At 35.1% G+C, this 17,722-nt stretch overlaps 1 pseudogene; it reads left to right on the top strand.

The window, feature by feature from the left end:
- The first annotated feature begins 378 nt into the window (after positions 1 to 378).
- Positions 379 to 14,941, top strand: LOC123845654 (calcium/calmodulin-dependent protein kinase type II subunit gamma-like; annotated as a pseudogene).
- Positions 14,942 to 17,722: the final 2,781 nt, after the last annotated feature.

Genomic DNA, 17,722 nt, shown 5'->3' with positions numbered 1-17,722 from the left:
ATTTCAGCCTGAAGGACTCCCTTTAGTATTTCCTGTGGTGAAGGTCTGCTAGAAACAATATATATCAGATTTGTTGTTGTTGTTTTAAATATGTTTGCTAGATATAGAATCCTTGCTTTAATTCTTTTTCTTTGAAACATTTGGATGACAATACTATATATTCCAGGCTCCATTATATCTGCTGAGAAGTCAGCTGATAATATTGTTGAGTATGCCTGTATGAGTTATGTCCTGGAACAACATTGTTCCAAAGTCTGATACAATTAAATTTGAGCTTTTTGGGGTTTTGCCTCATTCTCTCTTGCTCCCTTGGCTGAGTGGTGGTGACTGCATGGACACCAGTGTGGGCTGCACCATCATGTCTGCTTGCTGGACAAAATGGCCACCACCACTGAACCCGCTTCAACAATGACTACCAACACTTTAAGGAGCTCAGCAATGTTGTTTTCTCTGTGGTCTGCAGGTGTGTGAAGGATTCTCCATACAAGAATATGCTGCAAAAATCATCAATACCAAGAAGTTATCTGCCCAGGATCACCAGAAACTAGAATGTGACGTCTGAATATTCTGACTTTTGAAACATCATGCACCTTCATGACAGTGTTTCTTTCTTTCTTTCTTTTTTTTTTTTTTTGGCGGCAAGAGTGTTTATTGCTCTGCCAGGCACGGTCGGGAGCCAGCCCCCGGCAGCGATGACAGTGTTTCTGAAGAAAGGTTTCACAACCTCATGTTTGACCTTCTTACTGGCAAGGAGCTCTTTGAAGAGATTGTGGCTAGAAAGTACTACAGTGAAGTTGGTGCTAGCAACTGTATACATCAAATTCTGGAAAGTAGTAGCCACTTCCACCAGCATGACATTGTCCACTAAGATCTGAAGTCTGAGACCTTCTGCTGGCAAGTAGATGCAAGAGTGTCAACACGAATCTGGCTGATGAAGTATGAGAACAGCAAGCTTGGTTTAATTTTGATGGCACGCCAGGTTATTTGTTCCCTGAGGCCTTGAGGAAAGAGCCTTATGGAAAACCTGTGGCTCTTTGGGCCTGTGTGTTCATCTTATATATCCTTCTGTTGGGATATCTTCCTTTCTTGGATGAAGACCAGCACAAGCTATATCAGCAGATCAAGGCTGGAGCCTATGGTTTCCCATCATGAGAGTGGGATACAGTGACTCCTAAAGCAAGAACATAGTTAACCAGAGGCCATAAACCCCACAAAATGCATCGCACCTCACCAGGTTCTCAAGTAGCCACTAGTCTGCAAAAATTCCCCAGTGGCCTCCATGATGCATCATCAAGACAATATGAAGTGTTTGTTCAAGTTCAGTGTCTTGAGAAAACTGAAGGATGTCATGCTCAAGGTGATGCTCTTCTCTAGGAGTTTTTCAGCTGCCAAAAGCATATTGAATAAGCAGTCAGACAGTGGTGTCAAGGACCAGAAACCACCATGGTGTATACAGTTTACAGATGGTATGGAGAGCTCCATAGAGAGGTGCACCACCACCATGAAAGATGAGGACATCAAAGTGCACAAACAAGAGATCATTAAGATCACCGAACAATGGACTGAGGTTGTTAACAATGGGGTCCTTGAGGCCTACAGGAAGATCTGTGATTTAAGGCTTACTTTTTTTTTAGCCCCAGGCCTAGGATAACCTCACAGAGGGGATGAATTTCCCTCAACCAATCCTCTTACTTCGAGAATCTCCTACCTCAAAGCAACAAGCCCATTCACACCACCATCCTGGACCCACACATCTACGTGATTCATGTATGCAGCTTGCATCTCCTACATTCACCTCACCTGGTATATTGATGGGCAGGGTCAGCCTCTCACCAGCCAGTTGATGACCATGGTCTGGCAATGTTGGGATGGCAAATGGCTCAGTGTCCTCTATCACTGCTTGAGTGAGCTCAGCCACTATAGCATTAGGAGATGCCAGCCAGCCAGACATCACTGAGCTTACGCAGCCAGTGGTTCTGGAGGACCTGAGGGACAGAGACAGTTCTGTTCATTTGAGGTCTAAAACAAATTACAGAGCAGCGGCAGTCAAGGCATGCCCTTGCATATGGCACTGCCACCTGCCCTTTATGTCTGTGTCTTCTCTACTGAGATGTTTATCACAACTAAGTAAAAAAAAGAAAGAAAGAAAGAAAGAAAAAAGATTGTTTAAAAAAATGAAATTCATATTTTTAGTTTTCTGAGGAACCTCCACACTAATTTCCACAATGGCTGCACCAGTTTACCTTCCCACCAACAGTGCATGAGGGTTCCCTTTTGTCCACATCCTCACCAGCATTTGTTATTTCATGTCTTTCGATAATAGTCATTCTGAAAGATGTGAAGTGATATCTTACTAATGGTTTTGATGTGCATTTCCCTGATAATGAGTGATGTTGAGCAGATTTTCCCTGATAATGAGTGCCTGTTGGCTGTCTGTATGTCTCCTTTGGAAAAATGTCTAGTCAGATCCTCTGTCCCATTTTTAAATCAGATTGTCTGAGGTATTTTTGTTGTTGTTGTTATTGAGTTGTATGAGTTCTTTATGTATTTTAGATAACAATCCCTTATCACATATGACTTACAAATATTTTCACCCATTCACTACAACGTAGGGAATATAGTCAGGAATATTGTATTAATTTTGTATAGTGACAGATCATAACTTGTCATGGTAATTATTTTGTGATGTATACAAATGTCAAATCACTATCTTGTGCATTTGAAACAAAATTGTATGTCAGTTATGCCTCAATTTTAAAAAGAAAGAGAGAGAAAATCCAGACCAAAAAAAAAATTAGTTTTTTTTTTTTTTAAGATTTTATTTATTTATTTGAGAGAGAGAGAATGAGAGACAGAGAGCACGAGAGGGAGGAGGGTCAGAGGGAGAAGCAGACTCCCTGCCGAGCAGGGAGCCGGATGCGGGACTCGATCCCGGGACTCCAGGATCATGACCTGAGCCGAAGGCAGTCGCCTAACCAACTGAGCCACCCAGGCGCCCCAAAAAATTAGTTTTTAAGGCCATTTGGGGGGGCTTGATCTGGCTCCAAGCAAATTCTTGGAGTTAAAATTCTGACTGGTTGAAGTTGGGATTGTTGCTCTCATGGAGCTACCAGCCTCCTCCTAATTGCTTACTACCGAAATTTCCACTGTTTTCAACAGTGCCCTTAGGCTTAAACTTCCTCATGCTCTGTTACAAATACAGCCTGTTTCCTTGGGGAGAGTTCTTTGTTCTTACTGCCTTCCTCTCCTCCTGTGTAAATCTTGTGCACCAATCCTGTGGAGTTGAGATAAGGGTAGAGACAATGGCCGAATTCTCTTAGAATAAAACCTTTGCTTTACAAACAGGGCTCTGGGCAAGGGCAGTAGCTTATGATCTCAGCATGCCCCTACTGGCAAAAAACCTCTATCCTATGAATAATGGTTAAACAGGATGTTAGGGCCACTGTACCTGGAATAGACCCCCTTTCTTACGAGTTGACGATAGATGGGAGAAGGGAACTTCAGGTTTCTTATTGTCTATTATCTGGAATACAGCTCCTAAGACATAGAGCTGGAGAGAAAAAGAATTGCTGATGTCTTGCATCTCCTGGAGAGACTGTAGCCCTAGGCTGTGACCAGAAGGAGAGAGAGAAAGCCCTGCAGTCTCTGCCACGCTCACCTGAGTAGGATTCCATCATACTGAGCGAGCTGGGTTTGAAGAGCATAGTGGCTCAAGTTCCCACTCTCTTGAGAAAAGCCAAAAGGTAAATCTCAGTAAGTTCCAAGGACTGCTTTTTCTCACTTTTACCTATTTATGAGATTTGACATTAATCCTGGCTTATCCTCACCTGCCATGAGAAGAAGTAAAAATATTAAATTAATCACTTCATCAACTCCATGAGCCAAATAACACTTTACATACATTGCAAATTGTTATAAACCAAAACAAGCTTTTAAAGAATATTTATTTTATTAATGAGTTATTTTAAACTGTTTCAATTAGACATAGACCTGACAACTAAACTGAACTATTATTTTTATCTTTAAAAGCACTGTAAGCACTATAAAGAGAACCTCTCTCAGGGCTGGCAAAACTGGGGTAGAGATCAAGAAAAAAGTGGAATATAAGCCAGAATTTAAGGGACTCCAATAAGAGAAAAGAATCTTGAGTGAGTGAATTAATGAACATTTGTGTAAGTGAAAATCTTAAAATTAATAAAGCATGCCAGATATTCTTAGTGACTAGAGGTGGTTTTTTTTTTTTTCCAAGATTTTATTTAAATTCAAGTTAGTTAACATATAGTATAGTATTAGTTTCAGGAGTAGAATCTAGTGATTCATCACTTACATATAACACCCAGTGCTCATCAGAAGTACCCTCCTTAACACCCATCACCCATTTACCCCATCCCCTGCCCACCTCCCCTCCAGGAACCCTCAGTTTGTTCTCTATAGTTGAGTCCCTTATGGTTTGCCTCCTTGTCTGTTTTTATCTTATCTTATTTTTCTTTTCCTTCCCCTATGTTCATCTGTTTTGTTTCTTAAATTCCACATAGGAGTGAAACCATATGGTATTTGTCTTCTCTGGCTGACTTATTTCACTTAGCATAATACACTCTAGCTCCACCCACAACATTGAAAATGGCCAGATTTCATTCTTTTTGATGGCTGAGTGATATTCCATTGTATACATATGACATATCTTCATCTATTCATGAGTCGACGGACTTTTAGGCTCTTTCCATACCTTGGCTATTGCTGATAATTGACTTGAGGTTTTTTGGAAGCAACACTGAAAGATTGTTTTTGAAAGACAAGTTGAATTCAGAATGTGGAAAGTTTGGTCTCTCCTTTAATAAGTAAAAAACTCAACATGTGTTGCTATTGCTGTTGCTTTGTTCTTCTCAGGAGTAGAGGAACTTGATACATTAAGGAAATGTAAGTGAATATTATGAATTATCGATAAAAAAGACTTGGACAGAACCACAAGTTAGGGACTAGTTTCCATTATCTAAGGGTGACTTGATAAGGAGCTAAGCATGGGAAGTAGTTGTGGGAATGGAAAGAAAGGAGTCAGATGTGAAAAAAGTCATGAAGTAGGGACCAGCAGGCCTTCAGAAGGGAGCAAGAAGCATCAACTACAAACAATGCTCTGCAAAATAAGATAGGAAAAAAATAGAAAGTGTTTAATCATGGGGATTTTAGATCTATGCATATTATGCACAATAGGTAATACTCTGCACTACAAAAGATCTAAAATCTAAAGTAATAAGCAGAGAATGTGGTATATTATATCCAGATATAATAAAACTTCATAGCCTCAAGTGTGTGCTGTGAAATTTCCTTTATAAAACATTAATTATATGAATGTGTCACATTAAGCAGTTCTTGGAAAGAATTCTTATATTCCACTCAGAAAGCTGGATTGATTTTTCTACTCATGAACAGCGCAAATTTAGTTAAAATATTGCTTCTTGAGGATTTTACTTTCATGTGTAAGCGATTATTTAATATTGACTATCAATTCAGGTAACAATTATTTCCAATGGGCAATCTGTTCTTAAGATATATGGAACCGATTAGAAAATCCCTGTAAGGGGTGCCTGGGTGGCTCAGTCGTTAAGCGTCTGCCTTCGCCTCAGGTCATGGTCCCAGGGTCCTGGGATCGAGTCCCACATCGGGCTCCCTGCTCGGCGGGAAGCCTGCTTCTCCCTCTCCCACTCCCCCTGCTTGTGTTCCTGCTCTCGCTATCTCTCTCTGTCAAATAAATAAATAAAATCTTTAAAAAAAAAAAACCCTGTAGGTTGAATATTTAATTATAAACAGTCTAATTAACTTAATTTCTCCTAATATTGTAGTCTTAAATTTTGTAGAAGTCAGAAAGATACACTATCCCATTCAGGACACATGATTTATCAAAATTGCTCAGTGTGGAAAAAAAAATATTAGAATTCTCCACATTCTGGAAGTTTATACATTTGGCAAAATATAATAGTTCTTGTGACTTATGACTTGAAATTTATTAATTTTCATTACTAGAACTAATTATGGCCATATCTACTTACTATTTCCCTCATTAAAAAGCTCCAGTGCACGTCATCAGTTAATTAATGACTCATTGCTCTCACTATCTTCTCTGCTGTGTTATATTAACTTCATGAGTAGTGAAGGGTTTAAGTATTTAGACAATTTTGATTACTACTATTTGTAAGGGAAAAGCAACCAAAATTGTAAAAAAGTGATCTGCACCACATGCAGGTTTTCTCAAGTCTGAAGCTTACATTTTGGAAGTATTTTTTAAGGGAATAAAGTTTTCAATTTATTTAAAAGCATATAAATAAAAATCAGGAACTTGAAAGGGCCCATGTGAGTGAGAGGTCTCAAAACGTATGCAACATGATAAATCTGCTTCTAAGGAATACAATTGTCACTATGATATTTAAAAGGTAAGACAAATCAATTTCAGTGAAAGGCTTTCTAATGTGGCATACTAAGAAAAGTAGATGAATTAAAGACGTCTTGTTTATTGTCTTAATAAAGCCTGTGGCTAGAAAGTGGTATATCTCTGCTCTTTAATTTTGTATTACCAAGTTAGCTTTCAGAATGTTTACCAAAAATTAAAACTTCTCTTCCTTGATATCTTGAGCATAATGTTGTAGCTAATAATACACCAATGGCATATCAATATATATTCTGGAAGGAAGAGAACAACCTTGACAAAACAAAAGCAGATATCAGCATTACTGGAGAACTATTTGCAACACTTGAATTTGGCAAAAAGCAAATATTAAAAACATACAAAGAATTCCTACAAAGCAACAAGAAAAAAGACACATACCAGTGGAAACATGAAAAAAGTAACCAAATATATACCAGTAAATATTCAATATTTAAATGATACCAACTTCATTAATCATCAGAGAAAGACAATCTGAACTACAATGTTATATGACTAGACCATCATCAGAATAAGGAAAAAGAAGATAGACAATACTAAGTTTTGACTGGGATGTAGAATAGCAAGAGCTACCATACACTGCGTGAGAATATGTACATCTTTTATACTATACTAAATCTCAATGAGCACCTACTCTATTACTCGTGATTCCATTTCTTGGTGTGTACTCAACAGAAATACATATATCTGTCCTCCAAATTACATGCACAAGAATGTCATAGTAGTGTTATTCATAGTATAGCAAAATTCTAAAATTCTAATGTCTATCATCATTAGAAAGATAAGTAAATTATGGAATACTTGTGTAATCAAATATTATACAGAGCAAAATAAATTAGGTAATACTTATACAACATGGATTGTGCTCACAAATATAATATTAAGGGAAAGGAACCAGACAGAAAAGAATACATACTGAATGATGACGTTTCTTTTTTTTTTCTTCCAAATTTTTGTTTAAGTTCTAGTTAGTTAACATACAGTGCAATATCGGTTTCAGGAGTACAATTCAGTGATTCATCACTTACATACAACACCCAGTGCTCATCATGACAAGTGCCCTTCTTAAAACCCATCACCATTTAGCCCATCCCCCACCTACCCACCCCCCATCAACCCTCAGATTGTTCTCTATTATTAAGAGTCTTTTATGGTTTGCCTCCCCTCTCTCTTTCTCTTTTTTTCCCTTTCCACACATTCATCTGTTTTGTTTCCTAAATTCCACATGTGAATGAAATCATATGGTATTTGTCTTTTCTGACTGACTTATTTTGCTTAGCATAATACACTCTAGCTCCATCCACATTGTCGCAAGTGGAAAATTTCATTCTTTTTATGGCTGAGTAATATTCCACTGTGTGTGTGTGTGTGTGTGTATACACACACCACATCTTTATCCATTCATCAGTCAATGTACACTGGACTCCAATGTACACTGGACTCAATAGTTTGTTTTTAATGCTGCTATAAACATTATGATGCATGTACCCCTTTAAATCCATATTTTTGTATCCTTTGGGTAAATACCTAGTAATGCAATTGCTGGGTCATAGAGTAGTTCTATTTTTAACTTTTTGGGGAATCTCCATACTGTTTTTCAGAGTGGCTGCATTTCAAAAGCCAACAAAACTATTCTTTAGAAATTAATATTGTGTTTCCCTTTATAGAAGAGGGAGGTAGCATGAGAAGTCTTCTGAAGTGCAGGAAAGTCCCTTACCTGATCTCTTGGTTATCACAAAGTTACCTTTTTGTTCATTTATTTATGCTTTTATTCACTTTTTTTCAATGTATGCTAAGCTAAACAATAGAAAAAATTTTTTAAAGATTTTATTTATTTATTTGAGAGAGAGAGAATGAGAGACAGAGAGCACGAGAGGGAAGAGGGCAGAGGGAGAAGCAGACCCCCTGCCGAGCAGGGAGCCCGATGCGGGACTCGATCCCAGGACTCCAGGATCATGACCTGAGCCGAAGGCAGTCGCTTAACCAACTGAGCCACCCAGGCGCCCAACAATAGAACTTTTTAAAAAAAATCCTCAAGAAAGAGAGGAAGGAAAGAAAAGATTCAGAAATTGTAAACTTTAGTTGTTTTGCTTTTTTTTTTCTATTTGATCATGAAAGACTAAAAGGATGTTTGCACTAATAGCAATGGGACATTTAGAAAGATTATTATTTTATGGTCATGTTCAAATCAGTGTGTATAAAATATGAAGCTTACTACTGTATAAATGGATATTTCAAAGAACTTACCTGAACTCAGAAATTCCTTAGAATGGGAATAATTTATAAGTGTCAACTATTGTGTGTGGATTTGTTTTGTTTTGGCTCATCATCCACAAAAGTCGTCAGAGTGTTTGAAATGGAGCTACAATATCGGCATTTAAACTACACACGTTTCACTGTCTTTGTATCTATGAAAAAGAAGAGATTTTTGAAAGAGAAAATGAAGAAAGAGCTTTAAAACATGAGTTTCTCTGGAAGAAATGTGGCCTAAGCAACAATTTAGTCTAAAGTTATTGTTTCTTTCTTATGATCATAAGAAAAACATAAAACCAGGCCATAGTATGTTAACAAATCCTAGAAAATGGCCTTATAATTTGTGTTTATCTTTTGTTTGAACTAGCTAATCTTATAAACAGTGTTCAAAATGTGGATGCTTGATGCATTAGAAGTAGTTTAAGAAGCCGAAATATGCATGAGAGTCATCTTGAGTTTTTTTAAGGTTAAATTTTATTGACAAAAATATTTATCATCTTAAAAATGTGACAGTGAATCTTACAGTAAAATTATAATAAAATAATAGGATAATATATAGCTTTCTATTTAAAGATTGGCTAAATATTGTGGTCTCCATATGCCTAGGAATAAAAAAGATTATTAAAAAATTAAATACATTACATATTGTTTTCTGATTAGATAACCATACTGTCCTAATTGACAGTATGACAATAGTAAGACCATATCCCTAAGAAAATACTATAAGGAATAAAGAATAATAATTAACTGAAATATCTGTCTCACTAAAATTTCTTGCTGATTGAAATTGAACTTGGAGAATTAGTGGATTACTAGAAAATATGATGATGATAAGGGAAAAATTAGTTTAGTAGATAATTAAAATAATATAGAAATAATACTTGACCAAGTGTAGAAAAAAATGCCTTGTGTATTTTTTAATGCTTTAGTATAATAAATGGACTTTTGTGAAAAACTAAAAGGTATAAAGAAAACAAAAATATATATGAATAAGAAACAATTAAATATTTCTTACCCACACACATACACACATAGAACATATTGGCCACTTCCATCAGTAGGGATTCAGAGCTTTGTGTTGTCATGAAGCTGCTGGTAGACCTAAAATGCCCATTTTCATGATCAACACCATTCAAACCCCAGGGAAAATCTTCACATCACTTGCCTTATAATCTTGATATGGAAGACAGACAGCATGGTCCAAATATCCAGTCTTCTGAGGTTTTGCTGCAGCTGATGATGGAGAACACTGCTTCCTAAAGTGGAGAGGATTTGATCATCAAAAGCACTAAGATTAAAGAAAAGAAAAAGGAAAAAAGAATTGAATTGTCATATCCTTTCATTGGAATCAACGAACAACTTGAATATATTGTCTCTGCTTGATGCCAAATGTCAAAGTTCTATGCCTATTTATCCTTCAGTCAATGGTTATTGAAATACTCACAACTTAGTGTGGTAACTAATTGCCCATAGCAGCAAGGAAATACTTCAATATTAACTATACATTATTACTCTCAAATTTGGATATAAATATCTATACATAATTAGTAAAGATGATATGAATTATTCAGATTAGAAACTAGATTTCCAAATAATTTTAATATGATGTTCAAATATTATACAACAACTCAGGTATATTTAAATAAGTTTGATACATATTAGTTATAATTTGTATTTTACCTATCAATTTTAATGCATAATTAGAATACATTTGGGGAAAAATATTTTTGTAAACATGTTTGAAGTATATAGTTAAGGTTTTGACTTTTTAGCATTAACTTTAAATTATATTTTTTCATGAAAATATTTTTATATTTTGTATACTTAGAATTACATTACAATTTAAACTTCTATATCAATACTATCAACAGATTGTATAGAACTACAATTAGAACAACATAACTAATGGATTTTCTGACATATAGGAAAAATAAGTTTTATGGAATAAGTAACAAGTATTTACGTATTGTGTATACTCTTATTTTTATTAGTAGTACAAACATTGCTTGTATATAAATGGACCACCCAGAAGTATGCAATATTAGTTTTATTCATTTGATATTTTGCAGACCTCCTGTTTCCCAAAACTATAGCTTTAATCATATTTGTCCATTTTGCTGGAATATTTGTCATAATATTAGCTTTACTTATAACTTTAAATTTCTTAGACATATGATATGTTAGCCCCATTTGTATTCTTGCAGCAACCCAACAAATGTTAGAGGTGTAACTTATTAGTGGTTCTGGAAGAAGTTAATGGATGTCTGTTGATCTGTGATTCTACATGGAAATAAACAATCTTCACAGTTACAGGGGAGATGGATGGATAGAGAGTTACAAATAAATGAAAGCAAAAGAAGTTTTAGTACTGAAGAATGGAAATGAAGAAAAGGACAGAAAAGGAATAGATGAAGCAAAATAAGAGGCTAAGTTACCACCTCTATGTAGATTCCGTCTGGAGTTTTCAAAGAATACAGCAGTGTGATTTTAAGTACTTTCTGAGCATTTACTACAAGATAAAGATAGGTACTCAAAGCCACATTCTTTTCTAAAAGACAGGGTTAGAATTCAAACCATAGTTTCTATGGTTTCAAACCGTACTTTCGCCACTGTATTCCATTTTATGACTCAAGTGATTATTGTTAGAGAAAAAATAGTTTAGCTATAGTGTATTTCTCAGTTACCTATATGAAAAATTTTGTGTTTTCTAAAGGCATAAAGACAATGTTTTTTATATATGAACAAATGCTTTTATTTTTGGAATCCAAGTCAGTCAGATTAAAACATAATTCTATAGTACCCATCAGAGTTAGCTGACTACTATATTTAGTAACTTAGTATAAGTAGTTGTAGAAGTAATCTAGATGCAGGATTTATTTTTTTTTAATTTTAATAAAAGAGAGAAAAGAACAGAAATCACCCTTGATAGATATTAGGTAACCCAAATCTATATTCACACCTTTGCAAATACGTTGGCATTGTGACCATTTGCAAATATAAACTCATCAGTATTCACATAGAATGATTTTTATTGTAAATATCTGCAAAGATTATATGAAAATTATTGATTTCTTTCACCTTTTGGGTCAACAAAAATAACAGTGTGACGGTAAGATTATAGATCTAGATGTATTTCTTTTTTAGAGAGCACTAACATAAAGATACTGTTTTTATTTGCTCCTGATGAAATTCTAAATAACAGGGTGTATTTCCAGACTATTGTGAAGTAAAACACATTCATGCCCTTCACCTCTTACCTCTTAGAAAGATTATTTTTTCAGTCTCTTAGAGAAGACTTTCACCTCTTCTACTCAGTCACACTTTACTGTTCTTGATAACCTAAGTCTGCTTTTAGAAGACAGAAGTCAATGCTTTGTAAACTGTAAAATATAAATAAATAAACAGAATAACATAAAGCATTATGTCTCTACATGAACTTTAACTGGGTTCAAGAGACTTCAATAAAATTCATATTTGCAAATATATTTTTCAATTTTGGGTTTGCAATCTCCAAAGCGTCCTAGGTGAAATCTGAAACAGGCCCCTGTACTCAGAGGGCCAGAGAAAAACTGAAGAAAGAGGTAAGCTACTTCAGATTGGTAGGTGGCAGACTTGTGTATTTGTTCATTTGTTTGTTTTTGGTGGCAGGTTTAATAAGCAAAGGAACTTACATATGAGGCTTACCTTTGGCAGCTGCAAGATGAATAGATCTCAACATCCACCCACCAGAATGGGGCTCAGTCACATATTCAGTACAGATGGTCTCAACAACACCTTACTCTCTCAAGGTTACATCCTTGAAAATGACTCCCACTGTGGAAACAGTGGGCAGAGTGTGCATTCCAAGGACAAGGAAGGGTGTCCCAATACAGATCGCCAGTCAACCAGTGGTTACATACACTCAATTACGTCCTCCAACACAATCCAGTATGCAAACTTTTTATTTGGTATGCTTTTCCAAAGAAAAAATGCTCTTTAGAAAAAATAAATATTTATAGAAATCTCATTGATTTCTTGAGAATAAATATCCACATGATTAATATTTGTAGGACAATTCTGAAATTTTTTATCATTTATATTACTTTGAACTATACCTGATTAAAAATAATATTTCCAAGGGTAATACTTATGATATGTTTTTTAGGAATATAGGAATACATAAATAGATTTATAAATTTTTAGGATCAAATGAAAATCTAAATCTCTAAATTAAAATCTCATATTTTTTACAATGTAGACTAAGTATCATATAATATGACCATGAAATACCTATTGTTTCCTATTCCATTTAATTTACTGAATCAACTGTTCCAAATACTATTTCAGAGTGTGTTATCACTCAGAAAACACATTCACAGGGATTATTCACAAGATCTCTGTGGAATATTATGTTTCTCGTAATAATGATGACAAAATTGGGGCGCCTGGGTGGCTCAGTCGTTAAGTGTCTGCCTTCGGCTCAGGTCATGATCCCAGGGTCCTGGGATCAAGTCCCACATCGGGCTCCTTGCTCAGCGGGGAGCCTGCTTCTCCCTCTGCCGCTCCCTGCCACTCTGCCTACTTGTGATTCCTCTCTCTCTCTCTGTGTCAAATAAATAAATAAAATCTTTAAAAAAAAAAAAGATCACAAAATTAAGATTAAAACAGGTTAAAAGACTTATCATAGTTAAAAAGTGACATTAGACTATAACAATATTTATAGTATGAGTATCTCTCACATGATGTTTTGATAATAAAGATTGAACATTATTATTATTACGCTTTTACATATATCTATACTAATCCTTAACACCACTTGATGCAAAGTCAGTATTACCTTTCCTATAGGGAAATTTAAAATTAGGAAATGTAAGGTGGTACAATTAAATTTTTATCCCATTAAATTCAAATACAGCTTTCACTTCATTATATTTCTCTCAAATAACTCATATCAAAACTGGCATGTTGTAGTTATCTAATAAATACCTGTTTCTTTGTCTTTTTGAGTTTTTCTCCATATAGCAGTCATTTATCTTTGTATAGAATATTGCTTACATCAATCTTTAAAGTGGTATTTACAGGTACAGAGAGTAGGTAAGATTTATGTAAGTACCAGGGAGGCCTCATGACTCCCAGAAATTTCCCCATATATTTCTACTAATGTACTTTATTCTTTTTTTGTTAGTGAAGGTTTTCTTCTCTTAAAGGAGACTTTTAAGATATCACTCTGCAATTTTAGTAATATTAGCTAATGTCCTACTTTTGAATTAATAATTTTCTGTTCCCTGAGAGCAGTATCTTAGAAGGTGACATTGGATGGATAACTACCTGTGTAAATACAATAGAAATTGTCGATTTTTTTTCCCTAGAGATCGTAGATCTTTGAAATGCAGAGCTATATAATTAGAACTCTGAAGTCCAGAGAAAGGATACTGTTCATTGAAAGATTAGGGCAGTTCTCACCATTAGGATAAGGTCATCTGTTGTTATATAATTCAGAAACATATTTGAAATTACAAAGATAATCTGTGCACTGTCCTCAACAATTGTCATATAAATGCTAAATAGTTATCATCTGGCCAGTTCATACTAAAGGCTGATGAACACAAAACTAAATCTCTAAAGCAATTTGAAAAATTAAATAATTTGTATATTTCAAAATACCTAAACATCCACCACCATGTACAAAAAATCCCCTTAAATTTCTTGAGTGTTTATTATCTAGATCAAGGCTTTTTGCTAAATATTTATTTGTAAAATAAATATTGGATCAATTGTATGTTGAACATCAACTAATCCCACATTTTAAAATTTCTTGTCAGTAAAAACAGTGTGACGAGCTTAATGAAACTATGTACCAGAGGGAAAAAAAATGTAAGGATTTACTTATTTATTTTAGAGAAAGAGAGAGAACATGAGCCAGAGGGGCAGGAGAGGGAGAGAGAATCTCAAGCAGACTCTGAAGTGAGCATGGGGCTGACATGGGTCTCACGCTCATGACCCTGAGATCATGACCTGAGCTGAAACCAAGATGCTTTACCAACTATGTCACCCATGTGCCCTTCCACCAGAGAAACTTTTGATGAACTGTCTAAAATTAGCAAAGTCAATTATTCAATGTTTCCACAGATTGGACAAATGGCTTATAATAAATTGAGAGCAGTCATTCCAGAAAGTCTAGGGAAATTTTTAAGAACACTGGAAGGCCAGGAACTTCAAGCTGGGGCTACAACTTTCTCCTGTGAAGAACTATTCCAGGGCCTGGACAACTGAGTATCAATTCTCAACTACCCCAGCATTCTGGGACAAAAGAGCTCTTCTGGGTGGATTTTGCATCTATTGAACATCAATAGATCCTTTCTCCCAGGCTCCATGGTGTGGAAGACTTACATAGAGGAGAATGAGATGTGGAAGCTGGATAGCACACAGGTTTTCCTACTTTCCATGTACATATACTCACAGCTCCTTCTCCATAGGGGAGATCTAGGTGGGGAGGGAGGACATAGTGAAGGACAAATTCTCTATCCCTAGCATTCTTAGCTCCTGCTCCATAGAAAAGAGGTCTGTCCTGTCCAGGGATGGCCAGGGCAAGGCTCAAAAATTAGCAACCCCTGGGCGCCTGGGTGGCTCAGTTGTTTAAGCGACTGCCTTCCGCTCAGGTCATGGTCCTGGAGTCCTGGGATCGAGTCCCACATCGGGTTCCTGGCTCAGCAGGGAGCCTGCTTCTCCCTCTGACCCTCTCCCCTTTCATGCTGTTTCTCTCTCTCTCTCTCTCTTTTTCAAATAAATAAATAAATAAAATCTTAAAAAAAAAAAAATTAGCAACCCCTGGCCCTGAGGGGTCTAAATGTATTTGGATCACATTGTGGAGCAATTAATAATTCAGAGACTTGATAAAAGTAGTGAAGCAATCAGCTAGTTATAAGTGGAGACTAACAACTTGGTGTGATACCAATAAAGGCATATCAGAGGTTAATGAGAAGATCAGGGAAAGATAAAGTTGAAGAAGACTGTGTTAAAAAACAAACAAATAAATAACAACATACCCACAAACTTCCTGAAATATGCAAGTAGTCTCTAGGCCACACACACACACAATAAATGGTGAAAACCTTACCGACACAGGGAGCTTAAACACAACCTCTTATTTATCAGAAGCTCACTGCTAAACTGTGCTGACACAGGGGCAACCTCTAGGAAACTAGGCAGAAAGATAAAAACCCAGAAAAATCTGAATAGGGACATGGAAAGCTGCGTAATATGGGGTAAATAGACCTCACAAAATTAGTTGACACAGTAATCAAAACAACATAATATTGATGAAAAAATAGATCAAGTAGTCTTTGATGGTCCATAGAAGACGAAAACTTGAAAACAGCTATTATAAATATATGTTCAAAGAACTAAAGGAAATCATGTTTAAAGGGTCAATGGATGATAAACTCAAAGTGCCAAGAGAAAAAAATGTCAATGTTGAATCTTAAATCCAATAAAACGGTCTTTCAAAAATTAAGCTGAAATAAAGACAATTTTAGGTAAAATTTATTGCTGGAAGAAACACTAAAGGAATTTCTCTAGGTTGAATGTCGTGACAAAGTAATCAGAATACACACAAAGCAGAGAACAAACAGATAAGAGAATCCTAATGAAGGTGATTATAAGAGACAGTATAGTTATATACTTCTCTTTTATTCTCTTTGTTGATTTAATAGATATTGCATAAAACAATAGTGGTAAAATCATATTGTTGGGCTTGTAACTTATGACAACAGATGGTAACTCAAATCCACATATACACAAAATAAAAAAAGAAAAGAAATGATAAATAAGTTTACATAAAACACTCTAAAACATACTTTGCTTTCCTTTTTTCTTGCTGTTTCATTATGATATGTAAGTTTATATAAACTAATACTTACATTAATATATTAGGCTTTTAACAGATATAATATTTATAACAATAATAACATAAAAGAAGGGAAGAATGGAGCTACATGGGAGTAAAGTTTCTATAACTTACAAGACTTAAGTGAGTATATATTTAAAATAGACTCTGATCAGTTAAAATGTATATGAGTCCTAGAGCACTCACAAAGAAATTGTGTGCACATGCCCCCCCCACACACAAATACAATTATGAAATTAATTAGCTAGACTGACCAAGAAATGATAGAAAACTCAATTTACTAAAATTAGAAATGTATCTTGAGAAATCGCCTACCAACTTTACAGAAATAAAATAAATCATAATGAATACAACTCTTGCCAAAATAGATTATTTTGATAAATGAACAAAATCCTAAAAAGACAAAACAAAACACTGCCAATAGATAAGAGATAAAGAGAAAATCTAACTATACCTATAAGAAGTAAAGACATTGAATTAGTAGTTAAATGTTTCTCATTAAATAAAAGCCAAGGATAATATATCTTCTCTTGTGAATTTTGCCAAACATTTTAAAAAGAATATGTATGAATCATCTCTAAAATCTTACAAATGTGGAGGGTATGGAATACTGGAACTCTTCTAAAAATCATTTTTTTGAGGGTAGTATTAGCCTGATTATAAAGAAGAAAAGCATAAGAAAAGAGCACTTATCTCTTGTGGATAAAGATGCAAAAGCCTTAACAACATACTAGCAAACAGAATACAATAACATTTAAATGTTTAATACACTGGAAAAAATAGGATTTATCCCAGGATTGTAAGATTAGTTTATGGCCTGAAAACTAATGAATTTAATACACCATATTAGTAGAATAAGGACAAAAACTACATGATCATCCATACATGCAATAAAAGCATTTGAGTTAAAACTAAAATTTTTTTCATTTAAAAACACTATAAAATGTAGGAAGATAAGAAAACTAACTCAAACTAACACAAGGCATCTATGAAAAACCTTTAGGAAACATATTAATGGTCAAAGACAGAATGATTTCCCCCCTGAGATCAAGAACAAGGCAAGAATGTCCACTTTCACCACAACTTATAAACATTGTACTGGTGGTTCAAGATAGGGCAACATGGAAAGAAAAAGAAATAACTACTGA

Source organism: Mirounga angustirostris, unplaced genomic scaffold, assembly GCF_029215605.1.
Source record: "Mirounga angustirostris isolate CCGP_5_RB_7025 unplaced genomic scaffold, mMirAng1.0.hap1 SCAF_6, whole genome shotgun sequence".
Taxonomy (NCBI): domain Eukaryota; kingdom Metazoa; phylum Chordata; class Mammalia; order Carnivora; family Phocidae; genus Mirounga; species Mirounga angustirostris.
The sequence above is the reverse complement of the archived record's forward strand: the minus strand, read 5'-3'. Positions and strand labels throughout refer to the sequence as shown.